We start from the raw sequence: 27,075 nt of genomic DNA, 5'->3' as shown, positions 1-27,075 counted from the left end.
TTCTGGAAAAGGCCTCCTGGACAACACAAGGGGAAAGAAACACCTGGCATCATATGCGGTACTTCTTTCTCAAGGCATGTTTACTTTATTCCACTTTATGTTGTTTTTTAAATTTTTTAAATTTTATTTATTTATTTATTTTAATGTTGTTTTTAAAAATTCTAGAATGCTAGGATAGGGCTAGGTTATCCAGTCTCCTCACTTGGCAGAAGGTATTAACCAGTGAGGTTCAGTGTTTTTCTCAAGGTTCCACAAGTTCCATAGGATGCAGGGCTCTTACCCCTCACTTCAGTTCCTTACATTTTAGTACATAAAATCTCAGTAAGAGAAGACGCCCCTTTGGAAAACCGAATAGAGGAAAGAGAAATATACTAAATCTTACGTCTTGAAATTCTACCACAGTAATCATTATAACCCACATTTTTGAGAATTAGAAGGTCCAGAGGTAATTTCCACTTTCACATTCTGCAGGGGAAAAAAATTCCTCATAATGTACAGTAAGAATAAGGTACTATTAACTTCATTACACTTTTTATTTTACATAATCAAATCATGAAGTGTTGAGTAGAAATTATAGCTCCCTTGCAACAGCTTTTAAATTTGTAGGCTAGTGGAACCACAGAATAAAGGAACTCACAGTCAAGATGCTGAAAAAAGCTCCCCATTGGGGGAGAGTTTCTTGTGGTTTTTAGTCACAATTTTGCCTTCAGGACAGGACACAGAGGGGGTTGAGTGTGTGTGTTTGTGTGTATGTATGTGTGTGTGTGGGCACCCCCGTAGCATTGAAGTGTTCTTTGATGTTGATTTTTTTTTTTTTTACTTGATAAATCACCCTTTTTAAAAAGAAAGTGACAGGTAAGTGAAACTGAAATGAAAAATATGTTTCAATGTGGGGGGTAAGTACCCGAGAGAAAGACAAGTGACTACAAGTTTGCCTTCACCAGTAGGAGTGTGCCAAGGAGCCACACGTTCACGGCAAGTACAGTCTTCTCTCTGATAACAATAAAAATCACCCCAGAAATCGAGGCCTCTTCTTGAACCAAAGCTGTTCTGTCCACCCCAGGATGCTTTTTGATCAGGAAAAGTCAGCATTTCACACTGTGCTTTTTTATTTGCAAGAATCACTCCCAGGCTGACTGTAGAGTTATATGATACTTGTGGCTATGATAGCATTTAGCTGATGAGAGGGCTGAGGAGGGAATTTTCTCTTTCTCTCTCTCTCTTTAACCATCTCACATTCTAATAGGACAAATTCCCTTTTAATGTGAGGAAAAATTACTTTTTGCTTTTAGACAGGGACGGGAGGAAGTTTCTTTAATGAACGACCGATTCTTTCGCAGTATCCCTTTCCTTTATTTCCCCTTCCAGAAGGAACACAAAACGTTGGCCACACTAGATCCTCAGCTCTGACAGCTGGCAGTTTGATAAACTTGTGAGAACAGGAAAGACCCCATACCAAGTCCCTCAATTCACCTTTCAGCCTCTCGATAGTTTGTATCCAAACTATTAGAGGGATTAGGCCTTCCTTAGGCACACATTTAAACCAAACAGTAAACATCACTAGAAAACCTGCTTTACATTTAAGACGTTGTAGTCACTACGGGATGTTCTGGATAGGCTCCACTTTTCCCTCCAGAGCCATCCCATCCTTGTCCACCTGCCTATGTACCCCTGGAGGATATACCACACAGAACTTTTCAGTAGGACCCTATGTCTTGGCATCTAGTTGGGTTTGGCTAATGGAGGGACCTAACAGATCAGAGGTCAAGAAGAGAGAGAGGTCAAGGTGATGGCTCTCCTATTCTCTTCTGGCCTGGTCCTGGGCCACAGGGACTGCACTGCTCTGCCTACGGTCACAGTTTCTGCTGGGCAGCCCTCTCTCACAAAACCACAGTTCTCTCTGTGTTCTGGCATCTTCCCTTTCCTCATGTTCCACCAGGCTTCTTGGTAGTAATGACTGTTGGATGTTGACAGCCCATCTCAGGTTGGTCGGCTTTAGTCTTCCCACACTTTATCCTATGGTTCTTTTCCCAAAATCTTCTCAGTTTAGATGATTTGCCTGTGCCATCGGTTTCCCGCAGAGCCCCCTGACTGATACAAGATCATAGTTTATTTGTGGAAACTGACCTAATCAGCAAGAAAGTTGATATAATGCAGAGGAAGTAATTGGTGTGGCATTGACTGAAAGGCATGCTAACAACACATTTCATTGCTGTATTACTTTTTTTCCCCAGAGAACTGTCTTCCCTATATCAAATTGTGATGGTTAATTTTATGTGTCAACTTAACAGAGCTCAAGGGTGCCCAGATACCTGGCAAAATACTACTTCTGGGTGTGTCTGTGAAGTTTCCAGAAGAGATTAGCACCTGCATCAGTAGATCCCCTAAAGAATTTCGCCCTCCCCACTGTAGGTGGGTGTCACCTGACTAAAGACCTGAATAGGTCAGAAAGGCAAAGAAAGTGCAAACCTGCTCTCTGCCTGAGCTGAGACATCTTCTGTCCTTGGATACTGGCACTCCTTGTTTTCAGGACTTTGGACTGGGACTGGGACTTACAGTATTGGCTCCCCTGGTTCTCAGGACTTTGGGTTTGGACTGGAGCTCTATCACTGGGCTTCCTGGGCCACCAGCTTGCAGACAGTATGTCATGGGGCTACTCAGCCTCTATAATCATGACTCCATTCCTTATAATAAGTCTCTCCGTATTTATACTTACAGTTATAATTGTATTTACAAAGGGACAGAACCCTGACAGATTCACAAATGTAAATCTCTACTGCTTTGTCTTCAGTGATTTCACCCCTGCTGAGAGACCAGAGGAATCCTAAAGCAGAGTTTCAGCAAACTCTGTGAAAAGTCAAATAGTGAAAGTTTTGGGCTTCCCAGGCCAGCTGGCCCATCACAGCTCCTCAGCTCAGCTGTGAGAACCCAAGAGCAGCCACAGATAGTATATGATATGAATAAATGGATGTGCTTGTTTCAATAAAACCTAATTTACAGAGGTGGTGGGCTAGATTCTAAAGGATAGCTGCATGTGGTAGAGAAATGGGAAACTTGAAGGTCTAGTTCACTTTTCCTGGGTGCTGACTTTCTGAATGGCAACTTGTGTTTACCCTCAGGATGCACAGTGTGCGAGGGCAGGCAAAGGAGCAAGTTGAGGACATCACGCGAAGATGTATGCACTCAAGGGCATGGATTTGAGCAAAGAATCAAAGCAAATGAATTAAAGCAAGTATTTTAGAAAGCTCAGAACTCATTGGGAACTTTTCTAAATGGAAAAATAGGGATATTGTTGGTGTGGCTCAGTGCAGCCTATGAATATTGCCCCCCGAAATCTGCATTTTTGTAATGCTTCAGACTCACCTCTAGGTTTCTTGACTCTCTCGGTGCTGGGATTGGGCTACTCTCACCACAGCAATGCTGTACAGAACACAGGCCACTAGGTTGCTAGAGGTTTCCAGTGACTCAAATCCTAGCTACCTTGATCCCTTCTACTAACGGAAGCAGGCATGAAATATGGTTGACTCAGTGCCTCTGACCAGGAGACCTTTGTGCTCTGATACCAAGACTGTTTGAGATTTTTCAAGTGATCAGCAAATAGAGAAAAGTCAGTGAGTAAGAGGGCGGTTTTATTCCCCAGCTGCTTCATCCCCTCAAGAGGGCTATTATCCCAGCTGCCTCCTGGGAGTCCTGAGAAGAACAGAGACCAGGCACTGGAGCCAGGTCAGTGGGAAGGTGTGGTGTCTGAGGCTCCACCCACGGCCCATTTTTGGAAAAAAGCAGCAGGTGGGGAACAGACCAGCTTTGGCCTGGGTTGGCTACTTTTCCAAAGTGTTGTGCTGAATCTCACAGCTCCTCTTTGGCAGCATGTGACCATGAAGGGAGAAAAGTACCAGATGCTTAAATGAAAATGTACCCAGTGAATCTGTGCAACAGCGTAGCTGAGCCCATCATGACAGGTCAAGAACACACTGGAGGAATGTCTGGCCCAGCTCCCGGCAGCAGCACAGATCTCTGGGGGCTCTGGATAGATTTGGGGTGGTTGGGCTGGGAGAACACAGAGAGGCTGGACCGGGTAGGTACAGCCCCAAATCCCTGGTTACAGAGGGTCTTAAAGGGGCCCCAGATGAGCAGGAACAGATCAGAACCCGCCAGTACCGAGAGGAAGGCTGGAGAGATGAGCAGAATTGCTGCTGAAATGGTCTGAATGGAAGGCAGGATGAAAGAACAGAAATAGAATAAACCCAAGCAGTGGACATAGACTATGTGGGCAGTGGGGACGGGTAAAGTCCAGTGGAGTGCCAGGCTGGCTCAGTCAGTAGACGTGATTCTCAGGGTTGTGAGTTTGAGCCCCATGTTGGGGGTAGAGATTACTTATAAATAAATAAATAAATAAATAAATAAATAAATAAATATTTTATAGCTATCTATCTGTCTATCTTGATGCTTGCTTTGGTAGCAAATACTAAAAGTTGGAATGATACCAAGAGAGAAGATCGGCATGGTCCCCATACAAGGATGATGGTAAAGTCTGACGTGTAAGCCACTGGAGCCAAGCATTAGGTGCAGCCCCGGGTGGCTCCCCTCCCTTGGTGAGAATAGCTGAAGGGTTACTGGGGCTTGCTACGTGCCAGGCACTCTGGTCAGCACTTGAGATAGAAGTTGCCATTCAGTACTCAGGATGACTCTTTCAGATGGGAACTTTAATTATTCCTTTTTTACAAATAGAAAGCTTACCAAGTTGAAGAACTTCCTCAAGGCTATGAAACTTGTGTGCAGTAGACTGCTCACCGCTTGAAATCGCTGCCCCTCCTCTGGTGTTGCACAAAGGAATGTCTGCCTTCATTATGGTGACGGCTCACCCCGGATGACTCCTCTTCCCTTCACCTCCCTTCTGTCATCAATGAAAATAAGACCGTCTGTCACCATAACTGTACATTCCAGAATTCTTAGTAAAATGCCCCTTCCTGAGCTGCCATATTATTTACCTCCGGTCTTCATCCCTGCATTCAATGCTTTGTCTCATACCTGTCCACCTTAAGTCAGGGTCTCTCAATCTATCTAATATTCTGGACCCTGTATTTCTTTTTTTATTTCTTTTTAAAAAAATTTTTTTAAGGTTTTATTTATTTATTTATTTGAGAAAGAGAGAGAGAGTGAGAAAGAGAGAGAGAGCGCGCATGAGAGGGGAGAGGCAGACTCCCTGCTGAGCAGGGAGCCCAATGCGGGACTCAATTTCAGGACTCCAGGATCATGACCTGAGCCAAAAGCAGTTCCTTAACCAACGGAGCCACCCAGGCTCCCCTCGACCCTGTATTTCTATCTGTTGTAGGGTTGGAGGTGTTCTGGGCATTGTAGGATTTTCAGCAGCGTCCCTGACTTCTATCCACCAGGTACCAGTAGCACTCCTCGACCACTGTGACAACGAAAACTGTCCCTAGATGTGGCCCAGTATTCCCTGGGAAGCAAAATGAGCCGTGACTGAGCTAAACTGTAGGCTCCTAGAGGGCATGAGCCATATCATACTCACATTTGGGTCTCTAAAGTCTGACCCACGGAAAACAGTGCAAAGAATGAATGCGTGAGTGAACTTACCAGTGAGTGAGTTCATGAGCTAAGTACAGGTTAGCAGGAGATACTGGGTATGGAGGAAGCGGGACTACCTGGAGAAAGTTTGGGATGGCAACATTTTCTGTTTTACTGAGTGTGATTCTAGCTTTTGTGTAAAGACTTGTGTTTGCCTCAGAGATTCTTGACATGATACCTGGACCCACCTGAGTTCCAGAGTGCTCGATAGGGCAAATTTATGGAAAGGCTTCAGGGGTTTTGAATTCTCCAAAGTAGATTGTGTTAGATTTTATATGTATGTACCTATGTGCACATTTTTCTGGGGAGGGAGTCCATAGTTATAATCATATTTTCAAAGGTATCCGTGACCTGAGAATGGTTAGGTAGCTTCCTCTGCCATTAGTCTAGCAAGCCTGGTACACAAAACCTGCACACAAGTGGCTTACCTTACCCTGGTCACAGAGCAGGATCTCAGAAGCACGTGGTTCCATCACCTGAACCCACCTGCTGTCGTAAGTGCTCTCTGCCCGCCTCAGACACAGCTTTGCACACACTTGGCATCTCAGAGATCACTTAATCGAAATAGGAACTGGCAACGTTTGGAAAGCCCTCCGTGAATGCTATTATTGATAGATGATGATACTGCATCTTAAGAAATAAGTCCAAATAAGCAGAGACATTCACTTGGCATGTTCTGTGTTTTCATAGGGCTCAGGGATCTGCTTGTCATTCTCCTGGTGTCTCATCATCTTTCAACAATGGGAATCATCAGATCATACAAGTTTCCATGGCAACCGAGGTTTCTGTATCCTCCTCTGGCAGCCTAAGTTTGTTCCCGCGGCAGATTCTCTAGTGCTTTGTCCGTAACGAGAGGTAGAGCTTTCATCGATCTCCTTAGAAGCGAGTCCTCAACCCCAGGAGGCAGATGGGTGTCTCTCTTATAGGTGCCTGCTTCCCTCTCTAACGTTTCTAATTGATCGGCACAGGAATTGAGCACCTACTAAGTTCGAAGCTCTGTGAAATATCAAGGGTGAAGATCCATGTGAGTTTTAAGAAATGCAAAGCATGATTTCCATTTTGCAAAGCCTTACAAAGTCTTGTCACATATATACAAATCATAGTAATGCCAGGAGGTATACAGTGGTGCAAAGAACAAGAGTGATGGGATTTCGAAAGGAGGTTGCAGGTCTCGCAACTGTATTGATCAGGATGGGCTTTCCCAAGGAGGAGAGCTTTCATATCTCCCTCAGTGAAATTGGTCCAGATTTAGTCTGTGGTGCCCACGAGGTCCCTGAAACAGAAATTTATTGAGAAAACCTCCGTGTCTTAAAACAATAGAGTATGACTCCAAGGTGCCTAGCTTCAACTTGAGGAATCGCAGAGACCTTAAGGAAGCTCTGTTGTGATACTGAATTATTCCTCTTAACTTTCCTCTTGTCCCCTCTTGCCACCCCTCCCCCACCCTCTTACCCATACTTCCTCGTGCAGGCACAATGCATCACATAGCTAAATCATTTTGATTTCCTTTCTTCTCATTTATCAGTGTATGTTATATCAACTGTATATATATGAGCTGTATTTCAGCAGCCTGTCTCACACTAATGTACCACCCTGTACTATAGTTCATTATTATCAATTAATATTTATTAAGCCTCCATAGCATTCATGGCTGGGAACTAGGCAGCATTTTCCTTCTTTCTGTTGCATTGCCACGTTCTGTTGCCTTGGCTCCGCTTAGCCAGTATTTATGATCTTTCTGCCAGTTTTCTATTCATGTGACAGCCCTCACACTCATCCCCGTTTCAATTAATATTTCAAGAGCAAATCCAGGAGCCATTGTATTAAAACGCTTCACTGCCTCAATGCTGTCCCTTTCGTGTACTAATTTTGCAATTCTCTCCTAACATGGAATCCCATTTGTCCGGGCTTCTCTCTACAAGCCCAAACAGTGGCTCCTCCTGGTTCCTTTACATTCCAGGCAGTTCCAGATGTTTCCTCCTCATAAATTTCACTTCCTCAACTAGGCTTAATGGATCATAATTGTCCATTTCCGAAGATGCCTCTGAGGTTTGCTTGCCTTCTGTCTTTCAGCACCTTTCTGGTCCTTAGTCATAAGCGATTGTCTTCAGCTTGGTATGTTTCCTAATGTAATTAGCTCATTGACTGCTCTCATGCACATAGATGTGTGGAGGGAAATAAAATCATTTGGCCTGATAAATTCTGGAGTCCATCTGTCAGTGCCAGCATATAAGTAGGTTCAGGGGCTGTTGGTCCTTCTGGGAAGAGGAGCAGCTGTCAGAGGCCTGACATCCCTGGGGATGGTTCGGCTGTGAGTCTTCTAGTAATCTGATGTGAGTGGGTATAAGGCTGAGCTCGGAGTCTTTGAAGTTACCACCCACGTGTGAGTGGGCTGCGGCTACTGCTGTCCTCCCCACCCCGCTACGTGGAGTTCTAGCTACATGGCAGCAGTAGGTAGCTACTCAGAGATCTCATGCGCCAAGTTTAGAGCTCTGCTGGTAGGTCCCTGAGGCAGATTATCTGACCTACTTCCTATTCGGTGAGGGCTAGCAAAGAGGAAGTGAAGGTAGGAGGAGAGAGCCAGATCTAATGTTAGCATTTCTCATCCTCTTAGGAGGAGCTGAGGAACTTTCCATGGTTTTGCCTACTGCATCAGCAATATTATTTCATTATTTGCTGCATCACTTGAAGTCCTAGGAGGAAACAGATGGTGTGCTTAAAGCCAGATGATGGAGGACAGTTTAATAAAAGGCCTCTTAAAAGGTAGGGTGGAATGTAGGGTCCTCAGCAATATGACAGGACAAGGATATGACATGGCCATACAACCCCATGGCCAGAAGGAGACAGCCACCTGGTACCAATGTCCCCTTAGGTGCAGGGATACAGCCAACCGGTGCTGGCCCAACAGGGAGCGGGCTTAGAAACTCGCACCTCCCCTCCCCTTCTCCAGGGCTCTAGGAAACTCCAATTGGCTGACCCCAGTTGGAAACCAGAGGGAGAGGGGCCTAGGGAGCACCCTGGGCTATTTCTGTTATTCAGCTACTTCTGTTACTAGAAAGAGCTTCTTACGAGTTGTTCTCTAGCCCATTCCCTTGCACTCACCAATTTGGTTTAAGTAGAACAAAATGCTGTGACACCTTCACAATTTAAGTTCCGCATGGCCGGTGACACGGTCTTCTCTCAGAGGTCCTGATAAAAATGTCAGTGCGGGGCTACCTACATGCTGTGGGGGGGCTGGATTACAAGGGGTGTAATGTGGCTGGCAGATTGAGCGTTGCGTTAGAACTCTGTGTCCTCAGGTTAGAAGTTGAGGGGAGCCCTTCAGTAGGTGTGTGGGCTTCAGCAGGTTTCTTAAACTCTCTGAATCTCTGTGTTCTCAAGAGTGTGGTTTCCATGAGTGTAAAGGGAAATAAAGATCAAAAAAATTGTCTCAGGAACTGTAGGACTCTATGCAGATGGAAAGTAGTGTATTAGAGCTCTGATGGCTTCCTCGCTGCTCAGCTTCAGCCTCTCAAAAATATAAGTAGCAGCGGCAGCTTCAGAAGGAAACACAAAGAGCCTACTATGCGCAAAGCACTTATTTTATTTTGTTTTATCTTATCTTATTTTATGTTACCTTATTTTTGTGGAGAGCGTAAGTGGGGAGGGAGAGAGGGAGAGAGAGAATCTGAAGCGGCTCCTGGCCCAGCACAGAGCAAGGTGTGGGGCTTCATGCTATGGTCCTGATACCATGACCTGAGCTGAAATCAAGAGTCGGACACTTAACCGACTGAGACACCCAGGCGACCCAAGAGCACTCATTTTAAAGGGCGCAGAGCAAAGAGATGGCATGTAACGTAGTAGAAAGAACACGGGTTGTTCCGAGAATCAAGGGAAGGGATTCCAACAGAGCACACAGCCTTGTGCGTGGGGCCGCCTCCTCCCCCAGGGCTGCAAACGCGTGGAGCTGGCTGACTCCGCAGCTCCAGACGGCAGTTTTCTTTGTCTGCAGATGGAAGGAGACATTCAGCAAAGATTCTTTTTTTCCTGTCGGTTTGCCTATATTCATATGCGATGTTTAAAAACTGATGGCATACCTGTGATGCTATCAGCCAGAAATGTTCACCAGGTGTTAACTACAGGTTGTATCTGACCGAACCGTGGAGTCCTTTCTTCTGAGGCCAGCTGCCTCCCTCGTCCTCTGCTAATGAGCTGTGCTCCAGACCTTCTTATATGGGGCGTGACATTTTTCTGAAACTTTTGGCCTCCTGCTCTCACCCCTGAAGCTCAGCCATTGTCTATTTACAACAGGCAGTTTTATTCCAAAGCTGCCAGGAGCGCCCGTAGCCTTCTAAACAAGCGTACAATGATTCCCTGTGCGCAGGGTCCCGCTGGGTCCTCGGCCCCAGGCCCTGGCCCCTGATAGGATCAGGCTGGAGACTGGGCTGCGGAGCCCTCTTTTGTTTTCTTCTGCCTTCGATTGCTTTGAGCTGTGCCAACTCAGAGCGGTGGGAGACTCGATTTGGGGAAGGGGTTGGAGATCATTTCCCATGTGACTCTATGTCTTTACTTCGATGGGGGAAGACAGGCTCAGAGGGTTCAGAGCGGGAAAGATTTTCCACTACATAAAGAGAACGAAAGAGGAAACAGGGTCCCAGTGGCCTCTTGCCAGGCCCCAGGAATGCGCCAACCCTGGGAATTGGCCCCTGGCCAGCCTCCTCAGAGGCTGCTGACTTGGGAAAACTGGCTCTCTGGCCGCTGCCAAGAATGCAGACAATGGTCTTTTGGTTATTTCACTTTTGAAAGTTAGGCTTTTGTTTTATTATCACCAAAGGTAACATTTATTGGGCACCTAGGTATGCATGCCAAGAGATAAAATGCATGATTGGAAGTCAGTGTAACTTAAACCGAGCAGAAACACCAGGGTCCTCATATAATATTTACAGCCTGCTTCTAATTAGGGCCTAATCCTCTGTTCGGGCATGTTGGTACCTTAGATGTGAGCGCCCAATGGTACTGAAATTCTAGAATTAAAATCAGTTTTTAAGTGCTAGAGTGAGCTGTATTTATGTCACTTGAAAGGGCTGACATAAAACTTATTCAATTGTCATTCACTTGAGAAAGGACTTTGAGATAATGAAGCCCAGAACCGGGGTGTGCTGAGGAGGCGGAGAAACTGAGATCCAGTCATTGGCTCAGATTACTGAATCCTGGGATGGAAAATGGAGGGACCTACCACACCTTTCACCTCAGTGTATGATCACATTGTATGAAATGAGGATGATGTTTGTGAACAATCAGATGATCTTAAATTAGTCCATATGGTTTTGCATTTCCATCTCAGTCAGTGCTGTTGATTAATAATAATAATAACAGCAATTAATATGATACATTTTTATATCCTGGCTTCTGGACTTAATATTTTATGTGCACTAGCTCACTGAATTTTCGTAAAAACTCTACAGGGAGATACTATCCATCCCCTTATTTAGATGAAGAAGCTGAGGCTTAGGAATTCAGTGACTTGTCCAAGATCACATGACTAGTAAAGTGAGGCCTTTCTGACCACAAGGCTCATGCTGCTGACACCTGTACTGCCTATGTGTACCTTAAACACCTCTCAGAGTCGGGAGGAGCATGTGTCTCTCTGCTGGAATCAGTGACCTTTGTGGCTTCCACTTCCTGCGCTGTGGGGTTGGCTGACTTCCAGATGCCATGTCGGCGCCATAGCTCCGACGGCCATTTTTACAGTGGTTCCTCTCCAAGTAGTTTCTCTGCAGCTTTTTACTCAGATAACAGTCTAGCCTCCCTCATGTGTAGGAACCTTCCCTTTTTCTGCGATGAGAGGTCCTACCAGTATTCTGAGCTGTGGAAGAGAGGGGAAGCCTTCTCTGAAGAAGTACCTGAAAGAAGTGTAGGCCCAGAGGCCTTCACAACTCGTTTTAAGAAACTTCTATTTATGTGAATTCAGATTTATACAAAAGATGCTTCAGGGGTTGCTGTTCCTCTTTCCAGAGAGATTCCTCATACAAACAAAGAACTCACCAAAAGATTTTTTTAAAAACAGACTTTAATGCCTTTTAAATTGAATTGAATTTTCAAAATTCAATTTGCGGCAGTAGTTTCCCATGGAGCTAAATGTCCAACATCAGACCTTTTTTCCTCCTTTGATGGAAAACAGATCACAGATGATATTTCGGGTTGAAGCACTTTCCCCAGGAGTCCTGAACAGCCTGGAGAGCCTGTCGTTGTACATGGAGAGAGGTTTTACTCAGGGGACAAAGAGGAAAGTCACAACTAGGACTCCCAGGCTCTGACTCCTCCCTGGTGGTGTCTTTCTTCCTTCTGAACTCTTAACAGTCCTGGTGGGGATGACGGACAGTGTGATGTACAGCAAAGAATGGCTGGTATCCTGCTGTTAATCCAGAGTGAATCAGATATCTTCAGACTCTCTTGCTCTTGTCTGAAGGACTTCTGTGAGTCTGCAAAACTTCTTCCCTCATTGCAAATTATAATCATTAAATGTTTACTTTTATGCCTACCATGGGGCCCAATCTTCTGAAAATACGAAAGGAAGAGAAGAAAGCGGGAAAATTAACTTAGAAATGGATTATTGGCCATTGGTGACATGCTGGGCACTGCACAGATCGATCGTACCAATTTTGATGAATTCTCTTACTCAGATATTTATTGTGTTTGGTTCTTCAAGGAATTCTGTGGTGAATAAGACAACTGTCACCCTTCTCTCATGGAGTTAATATTCAAATAATTCTCCCAGCAACCTGTGAAGCATGTATCTTAAGTCCCATTTTAGAGATGGGGAAGGTGAGGCTCCAAAGGGTTAAATACCTTGTCCCAAATCATGTAAGTTAGCAGGAGTTGGCACCAAGTTTCTGAACCAGAACCATGTCTGACCAAAGGCCAATTTCTCAATTGTTCTAGTCTCTGTACTATTTGTAACACTCAATTAAGGACCAAATCTGTTTTACTTGGTTAATGAAATACTGTCTGTAAATAACAGCAACAAAACTTTTTGTTTAAGTGAGTTAACTAAGAGGAGTCTTAACCTAACAGGAGCAGGGAGAGAGTTTATCCTTTTTCCTGTGTGGTCACCGGATTGCAGGAGGAAATTGGAAAAGCAAATACAGTGGTTATTAGAAGAGGCACAGCCATTCCAGCCACCTATTTGATTTTCAAAGTCCGGTGCTCAGAAAGGATCCAGCTCCAGATGACGGCTCCTGTCGATAAGTAGGCTGCTGCTGCAGGGCTCCTTTAGAAAGGAGAATGAAACCAGCTAACAGCACACACAGCTCTCAGCATTGTAAAATAAGACCCAGCTCGGCTACTGACAAGCGGTCTGCTCTCCTCAAACACTTTATATTTTCCTGAGCTTCTGTTTCCTTCTGGACTTATAAAGGATCAAGTGCTGCGAGAGCAGCACCAACAGAGGAAGTCTGAGAAAGTGAAAGCTTAAACCCCAGGGGCAAGGAGAATTGTGATAGAGAACTAGGGAGTGGAGCGGGGGTTTTGACTTGTCCACGGTTCTACCCCAGTGCCCAGCAGAGGGGAGCATTGTGAGAGGGTCCATGATTGGCCAGGTGAAAGAAAAAAAAAAAAAGAAGAAGAATGATGGCTGCTACTCTAATAAAGAAAAAATGAAGTGTCATTGCTGGTAGCACTGGCTTTGTTCCTTTTATGTGCCCCTACAGCCACCCAGTGAAGCTTTATCCTGGTGAGCACTGTGTGTAATCCACACACACTCTTCACTAAATGACCAAAGACGGCACGGCCCTGAGCTAGAGGGGCTCAGCCCGCTCTCAGCTGCCCAGGAAGCAGGCTCACTCATCTGGACGTGATGGAAGACCATTCCCGAAGCCTGCCATGATGCAGAGCGAGGAAAAGGGACCACCTCAGTCCAGGGCCCCACCTCCCACCTCTGCAGGGAGCATCATCGTTTCCCAGATGCACCTGGAAGCCCATCGTCCATTCTTCCACCTATCAAATTTTCATTGAGAACCTTATGTCCAAGGCACTGTGCTCCTATTAACATCTTTAAAAAATGTAGCTATCTTTAAAATTCAGCATTTTTGTCTCTGAATTTCTACAATGCTTCCTTCAGAGCGCTGCTGGTGAGAGCCCTCATGGGGAGCCACACAGATGGAAGCCACAGAAGCTTAAAGTATGCACTGAAGGAGTTGGGAGGTTATACTCTTGATAGGCCCCATGTGACTATCAAGAGTATAACCTCTATGTATGATATAATGAGGAATGGAGACTAGAGTAATTAATTCTCTACAGTCAAGCAAAGACTCATTGGCCAAAGGAAAAAGAAGGACTAGAAAAATCATCAAACAATATACACACACACACACACACACACACACCTCCTTTCCAATAAGTGGATCCATTTTCTTCTTTGCTCTCTCAGCCCTGAGAAAGCAGCTGGCATTTATGGGATGTTCCAGAATAACACGGACCAGTGATCAATAATATCCATATGGTTGAGGCTTATAAAAACTGCTAAAATGGTAGATCACAACCTAAGCATTGCATTTTCCATTCATTTCCCAAATTAGATAAATCCAGCACATTTGGGAAAAGGTACCCAAGAACCAGATAGAAACTTTGTGCAAATGGACCCGCAGAGCCATCATAGAGTTGTGAGATGTTGGAGGGTAGGGAACTCAAGGCCAGACACCAAAGCAGTGGCCATTCAGTTGTGACAAGTACATGAAGTAAACAAAAAATTTAGGGAAACTTGATACTCCCACAAAGCAAAGGCTGCTTGCTGAATAGTGAATGTTAATGCTACTTCTTTACTGCATTTTGTGGTTTGTGTTCTTGTCACATGGCTCAGATACTCCCAGGGGAACTGAAAAATAATAAGGTGTAACATGGGGGTATTTCTTGAACTAATTATCTGAGAGAATGCATAGAAAATCGAATAGACTAAGGTTTCATGCTTAAATAAGACTCACCATTGTCCATGACAATGTACAAATTGATCTATTAGAAAAGTTAATAACTTAGCTGTTGTTATTAGTAGCCAGTTCGATCTGGATATCAGGAGTAATCAAGTCGATATTTCTGTGTTCATATTCTTTGTATACACACCTAATAAACAGACTAAATAAATGAATAAACACAACTTTAGTTCTGAGTATGTAACAAAAATGCTTGAGCTCTATCCTCATGTTCTGTAAATGCACAACTATTTCACTAGTTAAATTAAATTAAAATCTCAGTTAAAAACCTGACTGTGGAATCTAAAGTCTCATACTTCTTTTCAGGTGAAAACTTCTAAGTAACTAATTGTTATATCATAGTCACTAAGTTCCTTAGAATGAATCAGTGAGAGTTAATCAAGGCCTCCCATAATTACACTTAGGTAGGTAGATTCATTGTATTTTTTCCCCATTTTATTTTATTTCTTTTCAGTGTTCCAAAATTCATTGTTTATGCACCACACCCAGTGCTCCGTGCAGTACGTGCCGCCTTAATACCCACCACTGGCTCTTCCTTCCCCCGAACCCCTCACCTCCAAAACCCTTAGTTTGTTTCTCAGATTCCACATTGTATTGGTTTTTAAGTCTGACCAACTTAACTTTGATCTCAATCTTCTCGAGGAAAAGGTATTTGCAGTTGTCGTTGCTATGTTCACAGCATGTAGCGTAATGTCCAGCACATAGTACGGCTCAGTAAATGCCTGGGGAGTGAATTGCCCAATGGCTTTGGGCTGCCCATGCCAGTCCCAGCTTTGTCGCTAACTGGCTGAGACTCTCTGGGCAATTCATCTTTCCCTTCTGAGCTTCAGCTTCACCGGATTGTCTTTGTGATCACAGGTTGGGTCCCCTGTGGCATGTCAAGTTCCTGGGAGCTCCATGCCTCCATGACATCAGGTGTCTAGTGCAGGGTGGGAGATACCAAAGAAGGGAAAAAGAAGATTCTAGCTATCAGTCTGCTCCCAGCAAAAGATGGTTTCAGTGACTGAGCAAGCATAATGAGCCTCTCCTCTGTGTTGCATTTAAATAAGTGATAAAGGTGGAAATTTCTCATGATGGAATTGTAGGCATCAGTGAGCAGGGAAGCACGAGATCTTATAGGGAAAGAAATTTATGTCACAAATATGTCACTCTCATGAGAAGCCTACTTGTAAAGGTTCAATTCCGAAAGAAATTTAGTATTGGGATAATTTATACTAAGAATGAGTTATTTGCTTAAATTCCTTTCAAATGTTTCAAGAGAGACCTTTTATAAGTCAGTTTGTGATCCTGCTTTAATGTGTGGTCTTCCCATGTGGCCCAGAGCCACCATGTCAGCTTTTCTTTTTCTAATTTTTTTGAGTATAGTTGACACACAATGTTACATTAGTTTCAGGCAAGAACATAGTGATTTGACAAGTCTCTCTGGCATGTTGTGCTCACCACAAGTGTAGCTACCATCTGCCACCCTGTAGCTCTATTACAGACCATTGACTATATTTCCTATGCTGTACCTTTCATCCCCATGACTTATTCATTCCATAACTGGAAGTTCAGACTCTCATCCCCTTCACCTATTTGCCTATCTCCTTACCCCCATTCTCTCTGGCAATCATCAGTTTGTTCTCTGTACTTGTGTCCCACTTCTGCTTTTTATTTATTCTTTTTTTAGATTACACATACAGGCGAAATCATATGGTACTTATCTTTGTGTGTCTGACTTACCTCAGTTAACATAATACCCTCTAGGTCCATCCATGTTGTCACGAATGGCAAGGTTTCATTTTTTGTGGCTGAGTAATATTCCATTGTATATTTCTACCACATGTTCTTTGTCCATTCATCTATGGATGGAAACCCTGTCAGACTTAAAATCCATTTAAGGATTCTGCTTTGTCAAAACCATTATTATCTCTTTCAGGGGTGGCCATTCTTTCTGACATTTTGGTATTTGAGATAAATTATTGTTGTGTCTGCTTTGCAGATCTCCCACTCAGGTTGTACCTCAGAACTATTTTGCCTTCCAAAGTTCTGCTGCAGAAAGACGAGTCACTCCACTATCAATGGAGCAGTGTCTCCTATCCGATAAGCCTGCTTGAGTTGTAAATTATAATGAAAAGTTTTGCCCAAAGTCACACTTTTGTGAACTTTAGAGGGGTTGAATAAATGGTAAGCCCTCACTGATTTGGAATATCTGGAGTACAGTGTCTACCCGACTGATTGTTTTTTAAAGAACTGAAGCTTAAGGCTTTCCAAATTTATATTCTAGTTGAATTAACAGATAGAATTTTCCTCCATCTGCTTTGAAAAATGAATTATCTGTCTTTAAGACTTAGGGTGGTTTTTTGTTTGTGTGTGTGTGTGTGTGTGTGTGTGTGTGTGTGTGTTTTGTTTTGTTTTTTTGTCTCTTTTTCTCTTTGTTCCTTTGTTTTTCTTAAATTCCACATATGAATGAAAGCATATGGCATTTGTCTTTCTCTGTCTGACTTATTTCACTTAGGTGGTTGCCAGAAGGGCGGTGGGTGGGGAGAATGGGTGAAACAGGTGATGGAGATTAAGAGTACACTTATCTTGATGAGCACTGAGAAATGTATAGAATCCTGGAATCATTATGCCTACACCTGAAACTAATATAATTTTGAAGGCTAATTATACTTGAGTAAAAATAAATAGAAAAAAAAAGAAAGAAGTATCTGTGGTTGGCATTGCTTTGCAAATCTAAAATCAGACATCCAAGCTCTTTAAAGCAGTGTGTGTCCTTTTCCTAAGATTCTGTGTTGTTACTGCAAGATGACATAGATTCTGCAGATTTCAGATTGAATAATGATACACTTCCATGTAATCAATTCCATACGTATAAATGCTTATAGTGTTTGCTCTTCTACATCATTGGAAATGGTGAGAGAAAGTCTGAAAAACAGCTTTTGGGTCAGAAACAACTTGAGATCTACCCTTTACCTGCAAAAATCAAGGAATCTGCAAAATAACCCTCAGGGTTTTACGTTGCTTTTACTTGGCCTCAAGTCATGGGTTGGTTTTCGTGGTATGGCCTCTGATGAGGTGATGAGGTGTGTCCACCTGGCATGGATTTTATTTCATCTGAAAATGTCTTTTAGGGATTCTATCTAGCCTGTGCATTTTTAGAACCCAGGGGTGATTGAGACAAAAGGCTTAAGTATTTCCTTCTCTTGTGATCATTGTTAGACTTGCAAATTAGCTTTGTGAGTTAAGTATCTCTATCACATCCAGATAATAGAAAGCTTTTCTTCCCAACTAAAGGCTGGTTCATTTTACCAGTTTGGTACTGGATTTCAAGCCAAAAATAGATCATAATTCTTTGGTAAAAGTCCTTATGTGACTTTGGCCAATCTACAAAAATCACACACAAAAAAGATAAAGCCAGTGACATCTGGAAGCCTCAGTCTAGTAATTGGAACATTACCTACAACTCCTGTTAGTCTTGTAGAGCTTCCTTCTCCCCACAGGGAGGAAACAACCTGCATTAGAGCTCAAATAATATTGTCAGCTGCCAAGTTCCTTGATTCAAGAGGTCATTGGCCTGGGCATGACGACCAGATTTCAGAGAGGGCCCGGTTATTCTTGGAGCCATAGAACAATTTTATCTGTGGAAGCCGAGATAATGAACTATCGAAGCTTATGAGATAATCATGTGAAGCTTGAGGATATGAGTGGACCGCCTTGACCTTCAGGCCAGCACAACTGAATACAAGACATAAGGTAAAAACCATTACCTTCTTTTACAGATATCTTTGGTGCTCTTATAACTTTATTTCTGTTCTTTTATGTATAAACAATAACTTTTATGACTTGTCTCATCTTTTCCTCACATGTTTTATGCTTCATTACATGTAAATATAAACATAATAGTCCCCTTTACCTGCGGTTTTGCATGTCTATAGTCAACTGCCTTCTGGAAGCAGATGGTCCCTTCTGACATATGTCCAGTGGCCCATAGTAGCCGGATGCTACGTCACAACGCCTACCTCATTCCCCTCACTCCATCTCCTCACGGAGGCATTTTATCATCTCACAGCTTCACGAGAAGGGTGAGCACAGTACATTGTGAGGGAGACCACAGTCACATAACTTTTATTAGAGCCTATTGTTTGGCTATTCTACTTTATTATTGTTATTGTGAATCTCTTTCGGTGCCCACGTTAAAAATTAAACTTTATATAGGTATGCATGTGTAGGAAAAAACATGGTCTATGTCCCCTGTTTCGGGCATCCGTAGTGGGTCTTGGTCCATATCTGCCATGGATAAGGGGAGGGGGAACTGCTGCATCCTGTAGGGAATCCAGGAACTTGTCAGGAGCCCCCACCCAGGCAGTTTGCTGACCGGAAGTCGGATGCTCTTCCCTTTCCTTCCAAAATATGAATCTCCGAAAACCACCACTAATGCTTCGGAATGTAAGGCACAACTCTCAAATGCTGAGTGTTTACAAACACAACCTCAAATTTACGGCCTATGTTGCTTATGGACTTCTTTTTTCTTTCTTGACAAAAAACCTGAATTGCTAAAACCTGGCATGAAATTTCTAATTTCTCCATCCCTCTGAGAAGCTACAAGATCAGAGAAATGGAGAGTTTTCAAGCTGGAAGGGGTCTTAGATATCTGAATAGATACTAAGCATAAACATAGCTCTGCGGGCTGCATTTGCTCATTTTGAACATTTTGGAATTTGTGTTACCTGAGGTTCTTTGTATCTCTCTGAGAACACAAAGATAAAATCCCCTGTGGTCACTTCTCTATTATTTACCAGAGAGAAAAACTTGTATCTGAGCCTAGTTAGCACTGCTTTGAACTTCTTGTTTGCCTTCTTCCCTGTTGGTCACAGTCATATATAAAATTTGGAAATGCTAAAGTTGCCCAAGGAATAAACAAATCTTTTGGAAGTCTAAACAGATTTCCACATGGTTGTCTGTCCTCAGAAATGGCTGCAGCAGTTCTGCTACTGCTTTGAAGTAGCCTCTCTTTATACAGGAAGAACATTCTATGTGACCAGGTGACTAGTAAGAAGCATATAGGAGTATTGAGGAAAGTGGAGAGAGAATGTGCCACCCTTAGCTCTCTGTTACCTCCCAGTAATCTTTCTGATGGCCATTCTGGGGCAGGGGCTAAGGCTGAGAAACTTCAGAGCTTGCCCACGACTGCAACTTACATGCCACATTCTTAGGTGGGAAGCCATAGCAACCCAGTTAATATCAACATTCAAAACAGTGTCTTGTAATTAAGACAGTATTAAGAAAATAGAACTTCAAACGCATTTTGGCTGGAGCTCAAAGATGATCGGCTGTGTTATAGTAGGTCTTTTTCTTTTCTCTTAAATCAAATTTCCGACAGTCCTTTATCCCTGAATATAGATGAAGCACATCTGATATTTGGAAAATAAATGTGTGGCATCAAATTTTCTATGCTAATCTTCTGAAATTGGCAATTGCCTTAGCTCAGTTATATGTTCTATAACCCTAGCAATCTGTGGAGTGCTCAGTTTCCATGGGAATAAGCTTAGCACATTCATTCAGCTCAGAATCGGAATTAATTCAGGAGGTTGTGGCTGTCCTGACACTGAGGGCTAAGGGAGTCTCCTAATAATTAGAAATATCATCTGTATTGCTTTATTAGACAAACACTTCCCTGGGTGTTTATTTGTTTGTTTGTTTTTCAGATATTTAATCTTACTGCGCCTATCTTCTGCAAGGAGTAGTTCTTTGTAAAGATAATTAGAAATTCTTTTGGTTTTTCACTTATTTGAATTCATCATAAGAACTTTGATATTTCCCCCTTTTCTTAAACTGGTCAGATTTTCCCAAATAGGTGCAGACTTGTAATCCTGAGGCGGTAATTCTCCTATTTGAGACTACAGTGAAATTATGTAGAAGGCTCATAAAAAAACAGGTGACTAGTCCCATCCCCAGAGTTTCAGATTCAGCTGGTCTGGGTGGGACTGTTAATTTGCATTTCTAGCAAGTTCCCAGGTGATGCTGATGGGGGTGAGGAGATACCTTGAAAACCATAAACCTTGTCAAAGATCCACAAAGCTTAGAAAGCATTTTTTAGGTCCTTGCTATGTGCTTAGTGCTGTCCTAAATTTCATCAGATGTATCTACTATCTTAATTCTGTGTGAGTTACATACAAAAGCAAGAGGAATTGACAATGAGTTCTATCTACTATCTTGATTACATGTGAATTACATACAAAAAGCAAGAGAAATTGACAATGAGTCTTAGAAGCAGTCAAGGAAAGAGAGGTGAACATGGGCTGGAGGGTCAGAGTGGCCTTGGGAGAAGACACTGGGCCGTGGGATAGAAGGGGTGCATGACTTGAGGCATAACATTTGGTTAGGAAATATTTCTGTTAGAGAAAACCCAAGAAAAAGTCATGATAAGGTCATGGAAGTGGAAATTCAAGATATATCTATCTAGATATATCTATCTATCTATCTATCTATCTATCTCTATATCTAGATATATCTAGATATATCTATATATATATATCTAGATTGATATATATATATATATATATATATATATATATATATATATATATAATTTTATTTATTTATTTGACAGACAAAGATCACAAGTAGGCAGAGAGACGGGCAGAGAGAAAGGAGGAAGCAGGCTCCCTGCTGAGCAGAGAGCCTCATGTGGGGCTTGATCCCAGGACCCTGGGATCATGACCTGAGCCGAAGGCAGAGGCTTAACCCACTGAACCACCCAGGTGCCCCTTGTTAGATATATTTTGACTGCAAATCTGGTTAAAAAAATATTTTGGAGCTTTGACTATTATTGGATTCTGTACACATTCCTGTTTTAATGAATTTCTGAATAAACAAATGATCTGTCAAACCAAGTGGATTATTTAAATTAGATCTCAAGACATCAAGACTTTATATGAGGCAGGCATGAAGTTTTGCCCAAGAGTAACCAGCAAGGAAATGCTTTACTGTTGTTTATGTGAAATGTAATGTTCAGCCCTGGGCTACTACTTATACCACCCAGATGAGTTGGAAGATTTTCCTAGGTATAACTAATTGAGCCCCCACCATGCTCATGCGTCTGGAATGAATTCTTCTGCCTTGTCCTGTGATTCAAGAGTTGGGAGGTCTTTCTATGGGCAGGTAACTCCAGAACTCCAGAAGCAGGCTGTCATGAAATGGCAATTGGGGGTCACTGACAGAGCGGCTCTGGCACCGGTCTATGACAAATTTGGGATGAGTCTAAGCCATAATTGTTCTCGACAGGTGACAGCTGGTAATCAGCACACTCTGAGTGTGTAAGTCTGTGCACACGTCACTTGGTCAAGTCCCCTCTCAGCTGCACTCTGAGAGCCGGTGTGTTTCTGGTCTACACGTAGCTAGTCCTTGACAGCTGGGAGAGAAGGCATTCGATCAAAGAACTCTGCCAAAGACTCCATTTTCTGTTTCTGCTTTCAAATATAGTAATTGGATATTTGTTCTTTCCTTCTCACAGACCAGTAGCCTTGTCTGGGTGTGGAAGGACGTGTTTTCTATGCCTTCAGTCTCCTAAGTGGCAGTTGGTTTTCTTTTTTAAGTGCTCAAGCGGCTGCTTTCTGGCATCTGGGAAATCAGCAACTAAATTATTCACCGGAAGAATGGAAGGGCAGATCTGAGAGACAGTGATGAATTTATTTATTCATTTAGTCAGTAACAGTTTAGTGAGCATTGGTTGTGTGTTGAGAACTGTGCTCAACGTATATGGGTTCTTATAAATGAAACGCAGTCTTTAACTTCCAGGGGAGGGGAGTAAGCAAGTAATTTTTAATCTAGTGTTGTGGTTCTGTCACAGAAAGAGAAAGTGCTGGGGCAACACAGAGTCGGTTGGTTGGAGGTCTGCATGGTGTATTTGGGGAAACCGATTGGACATTTAGACTGGATTCAAACTTTGGGTAGGTTTAGAAACAGAGGAGAGTGGCAGGCAGATGACAGAGGGAAGGACACTTTGGACAAAGAACTATAAAGAAAAGGCACACTAGTAAGGAAGAACTAGGGCAAGTGGGTCAGCAGAGCTTGGAGGCAGAAAGGTTGAATGTGAGGCTGGAAAGGGTGACAGGAGCCAGATCACCAAGGGCCCTATATTCCGTGCTAGGGAAATGGGCTTTCCAATACAGTGGCATACAATCAGGATTGCCTTTTAGAATCACACACCTGGGATGGAAGAATGGAAAATGGATAGAAGGGGTGCATGACTGGAGGCATAACATTTGGTTAGGAAATATTTCTGTTAGAGAAAACCCAAGAAAAAGTCATGATAAGGTCATGGAAGTGGAAATTCAAAGAAGATTCTTTTGAGAGAACTAAGAAATTTTAGGTAAGGGTAAGGGAAAAGTCCTAGGGCCAGGTTTGGAGCAAGATAAGAATTGGGCTCTATAAGCAGATTTGTTGGTAAGTCTGACTTTTGGTCTGTCAGAGGTGGACAGTTAAGGTCCGATGAAGAATCAGTTTCAAGTTGCAGAAACAAACGTATGTCTCTCTTTTGGCAAAAAGAAATGGAAAGGGGCCCAACAGAGACCACTTACTCCCCGCAGTAGAGGAGGTGAATTATCCTTTATGGTCTGCAGAGACACTTCTCTGAACAGAAAGGCCAGCCAAAGGATGCATGTCATAGAACAAGCCACAGAACTACCAACCAATTCTCATCAACCCATCCTTCCCCGACAGAATGAATTCTGGGGTAAAGAACAACGTGACCTCTCTCTCTTTACTGGCAGGTCTTCAGGTGGAGAATAGGGAGCTGGCTGGGCTTAGACCCTCCAGATCCTCTTTTTCTGCCTTAGTCATATCATTTCTTCAGTCCACTCACTTTTCTTTCTTTGGATGGCCACTGCCCATTTTGATTTATTACTCCTCTCTGTGCTATAAGCAAATAGGAAAGTCAGCTACAGAAAATAATTAGTGGAAAGTTTTAATTGTGTCAAAGGATGATGACTAATGCAAGCTGCAGTGTAACTGCAATATCCAAGGCAGTAGGAACCCAGCAGGAAACCCCCAAACCGGAGTCTCATCCACTCATTCCTTTTTTGGCTTAATATTTGCTGAGCACCTAGTGTGTGCCAGGCACCATCAGTAAACAAAAATGGATGAGATCCCTTGCTCTCATGGCACCCCTAGATTGGGTTGGCAGAAGAGTTCGGTAATGTTTGTGCTGTCATGGGATTTTATAAACTTACTGTAGTCATGGTAAAGATAATGTGACAGTCTTGAACAAGAACAGAGTGGAGAAATTTAGTCCTTGGCTAATGGTAACTGTCGCTTTTAGGTATTTTTTCTTTTCCTGTGCTCAGGCTAGTTTCTTTCTGCCCTGTGGTCCTGCATCATCCTTCATGTTTCCCTTCTTCTTTGTTTTACATCTGTCCACAACACTTTGAAGCATATCAGTACAATGTAAATCCTTCAAGGTCAGCACCATTTAGAATTGCAAAAAGTTGCTGGACATGTCTACTAGGGCAAGGTGACCTTCCCTATCTACACCTGACTCTGTACTACCACTTGGCGAGATATTTATGACATCACGTGACTGCTTCAGGTAGAAAATGAAATAAATGCAAAGCAGTTTGTCAGATTTGCCAGTACAGTGACCTTAACCTTGGAAAGTTTACATCTGTCCTTAACCTTGGAAAGTAACACATGGGATTCTGATAACCATGAGCAGAGTCACATGTACGTTAAATACTCTCTCCTATGACTTGTTCTGGGCAACAGCAAGATGGCTCTGACCGCACCCTCATCTTCCAGTCCAGGCAGAACTTGTCAGAGAGAGGTACTCAGGCCATGATTTCTTTTTAAAGGAATTGTGGATTCATGTAACTGGATTTTATTTATTTATTTATTTGGATTTTATTTTAAATCGACAAGAGTTAAGAGTCCCCAGACCAGAAGTTTACATCAAGAAATGCTTTCTTCTTTCCATACATTATCCAGGGGTTATGCCTAACACCCTTGTGAGATTGGTATGATCATTCCTATTTAATAGAAGAGAAAACAGAGGCTTCGAGTTTTCTCAAAGGACCATTGTCCTTGGTCCTATAACTAGTAAGTGATGGAACCTGTAAAGGAAACTATTCCTGATTCCAAATATGGTGCTATGGGGAGCGTGATATGCTACCTTCAAGGACCATTGATAAAGAGCATACTGTGTTAAAGGTCCTTGGGACATAACTAAAAATCAAAGTCATCATCACTTTCCCTAAGAACCTACACATCTGCTGTCAACAACTCCCATTACTGAGCACTCTTTGTGGAAAATACCCTCTTTACAACCACATAATTAGGTAGGTACTGGCACTATCATCCCACTGATGATGGAAGTGGAGAAATTAGTTTACAAAAAGTGCATGGTGGGCTGGAATTAGAATTCACATCTTTCCTGACCCCACCCCATATTTTTACCCAAGCCCTCTCCGGAGAGGACATACTTTTCTACATACAGAAAAGTAGATCTAGCACCAGGCACTGGTGGAGCAGGTCTTACACTGAGCAGTAAAGTCAGAATAGGAGTTGGGTCACAGAAGGGAGCAAGCATCCTGGCCTGGAGTAGCTGGGAAGGCCTTATGAAAAGCCTTCAGGAGAATGAGGGTTCCACGGGGAGAGTGACATAGAGAAGAACTGGGAAAAAATAGATCTGCATTGGGAGCAATAAATACGCATGGGAAAGATTTAAGCACATTTACAAAGAAACCCATGAAACTTTCAGAATGGTTTATAAATAGACATAAAGAAGTTGCAAACCCATATGTGGCAAATGATGGGCTGAATTCCTTACTTTACTGGCCCTGGCTGCAGAGGGAAGTAGCTACGTTGCCTCTTCTTTCCATCTTCACCCAGCCCATTTGGCTTTATCTGTGCTGGTCATTCGGAGGGCCCTTAAACTATGCTCACATCTGAGGTAAGGCTTCTTACTCTTCCACCTCATATCAATACACCCTGCCTCACCTTATGGGGGTCTCTGTTCATTGTTACATCAATTACTTATACTAATCATGAATACACTCACCTATGTGTTTATTGTCCATCTCCCAGACAGGTGGCAAATTATACAGGAGCAGCTTCTTATTATCATGTCTCTGGTGCCTCCACAGGGCCTGAGATCCTAAAAGTCCAATATTTGTTGAATAAATTAATGCATGAGTTCATACATGTATGAATGAATATTGAACTAGGTGGATACAAAATCTTAGGTGAATGTCAGATGAGTCTGAGAATTTCTCATGTTCTGTCTCTCAAAATCAAATCCACTCTTTTCCCATTTCCCCAGGTTAGTGTTTGCCTTACTTTTGGAAAAGTAAGCAGGCCTACTTTAGACCTTTTCTTCAGGAAAACTCAGCTCTTTTTTTTTTTTCAAGATTTTATTTATTTATTAGACAGAGACAGAGCATGAGTGGGGTAGAGGGGCAAAGGGAGAGGAAGAAACAGACTCCCCACAGAGCAGGGAGACTGATGGGGGACTCAGTCAGTCTCAATCCCAGGACCCTGGGATCATGACCTGAGCCAAAGGCAGACACTTAACTGACTGAGCCACTCAGGTGCCCCAAAACTCACAGCTCTTACCAGAAATCATGAAACAGATGATAAACTCAGTGACTACAAAGCAAACAGCTAGAACTTGAGTCCATAAGCAAGACTTGGCTAGAAAGGAACACATTCCTGGAATGAAGCATCAAAAAAACTTATAGTCAAATGTGTCAGTTCTGTTTGCCTGGTTATGTCCAGTGGTATTAAAAATGCTTGCTTAATGCTGAATGATGATGCATAAGGTGCCTCTTTCCCCCTATGTCCTCACTGGACTTCCCGTCTGAGCAAACCCCAGTCTCTTGGCTCTAGACCTTGTCTTCATCATGCTGACAGTGCAGAATACCCTGTGCCATAGAGATGGTGCTTTGAATTTTGGGTGGGAATTTTTTGCCTTTGGACATTGTCATTCTTCCTCTTTCTTACTTGGCTCCATTTGCTTAGTGATGCTCTCAGATTCAATCAAAACCTTGGTGATTCTCCTGCACTGTTCCACACACACCATTATTGCCATGGACGGATCTTAGTGGCTTACCGAGAGGGCCTGATAAATCTAAAATCAGTGTTGACTATTTACTTGTGCCACTTTCTGGACTAGCAACAAATCTCCTGAGAATATGTGTCCCCTTAGGGCTCTAGAGAGACTGGCATCACTTTAAGTACTCCATGACCCATTCTTGGTCTGGCTGGGGACCTACATCCTAGATAAACTCCAATCAGGACATGGGTATAAAGACCGCTGCAATGCCTGGCTTGTACCCAGCTGCAGGGTTTTGGCCAGCGATGCTGGGCAGCGGGAGCTTTGTCATGAGTGAGCCTAACTTGGACATCAGGGAAATTGTTAGGTCACAAAGGACGCGATTGCCAAGGGAGGTCCTTGACCTTTTTTGCAGGGCTGGTATCCTATCTCCGAGATCCCCCTGGCTCCTATTTTGTCAGCATCCTGAGCCTATTCTCTCCCAACGTCTTCCACAAC

The 27,075-nt window shown here is 43.1% G+C and overlaps 1 protein-coding gene across 8 annotated transcripts in view; it reads left to right on the top strand.

Moving 5' to 3' along the window:
* The window catches only part of NCKAP5 (NCK associated protein 5), a 964,712-nt gene that overhangs the window by 135,343 nt on the left and 802,294 nt on the right, over positions 1 to 27,075 (top strand). The gene's annotated exons all lie outside the window — the stretch shown is intronic.

Source organism: Mustela nivalis, assembly GCF_964662115.1.
Source record: "Mustela nivalis genome assembly, chromosome: 11".
NCBI classification, from domain to species: domain Eukaryota; kingdom Metazoa; phylum Chordata; class Mammalia; order Carnivora; family Mustelidae; genus Mustela; species Mustela nivalis.
This window is presented reverse-complemented; position numbering and strand designations above follow the sequence as displayed.